At 52.4% G+C, this 2,927-nt stretch overlaps 1 protein-coding gene across 5 annotated transcripts in view; it reads left to right on the top strand.

The window, feature by feature from the left end:
- The first annotated feature begins 2,031 nt into the window (after window positions 1-2,031).
- Setx (senataxin) overlaps window positions 2,032-2,927 on the top strand; it is an 81,894-nt gene continuing 80,998 nt past the window's right edge. For 4 of the 5 annotated variants that reach the window (XM_010627398.3, XM_019207920.2, XM_010627399.3 and 1 more), the window contains exon 1: window positions 2,503-2,784. The gene's annotated coding sequence lies outside the window, so the exon portion shown is untranslated. Of the gene's footprint in view, window positions 2,120-2,502; window positions 2,785-2,927 lie in introns of those variants that run through there. The other variant, XM_010627397.3, reaches the window with a different exon arrangement.

Raw genomic sequence — 2,927 nt, 5'->3', positions numbered from 1 at the left:
TTAAATCCCTGCCTGGCAGAAGTGCTTTTTTTTTTTTTGGTATTGGGGATTGAACTCGGGTCTTTGCGCTTGCAAGGCAGGCCACCAAACCGCTGAGCTAAATCCCCAGCCCAAGAAGTGCTTTTAATCAGCTTCATCCCTCGATGGGCTGCTACAGCCATCAGGACAACCCTGGGTCAGTGAAGCCTCCAGCCACCACCCGGCCACCCCACTCTGGCCCTGCGGAGCCCCACGTAGTGGAAAACCAGCTAAGCACACAGGGCCACCCTGGGTCCTCTCTCAGTCCCTGGAGCCACGTGACCTTTTGACACTGTCGCCCCTTCTTTTTTGGGGGGGTACTGGGGATTGAACTCCGGTCCTTGAGCTTGCGAGGCAGGTGCCAGAACCACTGAGCGAAATCCCCAGCCCTGTCACCCGTTCTTTCAGCCGCCAGGAGGGGAGGGCATGCAGGAACTCAGCCACAGGCTGCAGCCCGGCTGTGTGCGGTGCCTGACCCCACTGGGGAACAGCAGAGCACTCCCAGGCGGTCGGGGGTGCAGGGGGCGCTGTGTCCTTCGGGGAGCCGTGAGGGCAGGCCTGTGGGGAAGCTTCCTCCACTCACACAGAACTGAGTGCCCCGCAGAGGGGCCGGGCTGCTGGGGAGCGGATGCTACCCACGGTGACCCGAGCTGCTGACAGCAGGCGCCAGCCCTGCTGGAGAGAGAGAGCTCGGTGGCACTTGGCCCTGAGTGACCCTTCTGTCGGAGCACAGCGTCCGCTGTTGTGGAAGGAGCTGGACAGAGGTGTGGGGGAAGAATAGCAAGGGAGGACCGAGGGAGAGAGGGAGAATAAGTGAGAATATTTTCACGTGCACTTAAAATTACTTAGGGCTCCAGGCCCAGTTTACCACGTCTTCCTGTTCAGAACTCAGGGAGACGTTGTTTCTTACATGACAGCAAATAGCTTGGCATTTATATTCTTAAAACCAGTAAGAAACACAGTATGCAGCTAACTCTATGTCATGCCATTAGCATGGATATACTCCAAAACGTTAGTCATGCTTGTATCGTGGAGGCAGAAATCCAGGAGTCTGCCCATTTTTGAAGGAATTTGACCGCCACATCCTGGGCTGAGCAGAGGCCGCTGTAAGCCTCTTCCATCCCTTTAGGCTTTCACACCTGCTAACCATGTATAATCACAGGTTAAGCAGGCCAGGCGACCACGGGCGACCACGGCTTCCCCTGTAACTCCCATCACATCCAGCCCGGCTCCCCGGGTCACCACACCCTGCATTTCTCCAGCTTCATCTCTAGCAGTAACCGCAGCCCCTCTTCACTCAACTCTTCCCTTCACCGCAGCCCCCTTATGCTCCCAACCCCATAAAAGACCTCAGAGCCTGTAGGAGATGCCACCCTGGTCCTCACACCCGCGGTCCTCTCAGGTTGCCCTTAATAAACCTGCCCTGTCTGTTGAGCTCAGGTCTTTGTTCCTCCTTTTTCCCAACAATCTGGTAAAACTCTCCTCCTTCTTTTTGTTTCTAATTTTCAATAGCTTTTCAGATCCTTGTATTTTTTTAAAGCACTACAAAAAAATCTTTTAAAATGGATGCATGGTTCTGCCATCTGCCTCACAAGCGCAAGAACCCCTGTTCATCCCTGGTACCAAAAAAAAAAAAAAAAAAAAAAAAAAAAGGATGCAAGCGGACTGTGGTGGCATATGTCTATGATCCCAGCACTCGGGAGACTAAGACAGGATTGCCTCCAGTTGGAGGCCAGCTTGGGCTATATAGTGAATTCAAGGCCAGCCTTAAATACATAGTGAGACCCTGACTCAAAAAACAAAAAACAAAGCAAAACAAAAAAAAACGAACCAACCAACAAAAAAGGGTTACATACACAACTTGTAATGTACAGTGTGGAAAGACTTTGAAAGTCTATTGTTTCAACACTCTATTTGCAGACCGGGGAAATAACAAGAGTTGGGTGACTGGATGGCAGGAAAATAACGGCTCAGGCTCTGGATTAAATCCTAACGGTCGTCCTCCAGGAAGCCACGCCCCTTTCTAGAATGTTCCCTGGCTAGGGGCCTCTCCCCCCACATTCTTCCTGTCCCGTTCATTCTTGGGTTAGGGTTCTCCGGGGTAAGATCGTCCCTACCCAACCTCTTTTCCCGTCTCTGGTGTGAGCCAATACCAGTGATGATTTGTTCACTTATCCTGTATTAGACTAGAAGCCAGGGCTCAGGCCTTATTGTTTGGCTCAAGAGCAGGCGAAGGTTTGCCAGTCGATCTTTTTTTTCCGGTATCGGGAATTGAACTCAGGACCTTGCGTGGCAAGGCAGGCACGGCGCCAACGAGCTAAATGCAGGGCCTTTGCCAGTCGATTATTTTACTTTTTTTGGTACCGGGGGTTATTTTACTTTGGATTCTTTTTTCTTCTCTTTGGTATTAGGATTGAACTCGGGACCTTCACACTGAACTACCTCGCCAGCCTGTTTAAATTTATTCATTTTTCTTTTTTTTTTTTTTTGAAATTTGAGAGGGGGCGTGGCTCAGTCTTTAAATCGCCCTGGCGGGTCTTGGCGATCGCTCTGCCTCAGCCTTCCAGGGCTGAGATTCCAGGCGTGCATCCCCGCGCTCGCCGGTTTTACTCTGCGATACGGCGCTGCATGCACTGTCAACCTAACATTTTTTTCCTCTTATACAAAGTGTGTGTATGTTTACAGGCCGTCGTATCTCAGGTTTGGCGCACACCTGGCCGGGATCCCCGGGCGTGGAAAAGGGAAGAAGCGCAGGAACGACAGGAGGTAGGCGCGGCGCGAGAAGAGCCCGGACGAAGCCCGCTGTGCTTGTGTCCGCTATTAGACTTATTTCCTGGGTTAAAACTGGTTCGGCAGCCGTCCGCGACCCCACTCTGCCCGCGCGGATCGCCCCGTCCGGCGGCCCGGCT

Source organism: Fukomys damarensis, unplaced genomic scaffold (genome assembly GCF_012274545.1).
Source record: "Fukomys damarensis isolate Sample0158 unplaced genomic scaffold, DMR_v1.0_HiC HiC_scaffold_36, whole genome shotgun sequence".
NCBI classification, from domain to species: domain Eukaryota; kingdom Metazoa; phylum Chordata; class Mammalia; order Rodentia; family Bathyergidae; genus Fukomys; species Fukomys damarensis.
The sequence above is the reverse complement of the archived record's forward strand: the minus strand, read 5'-3'. Positions and strand labels throughout refer to the sequence as shown.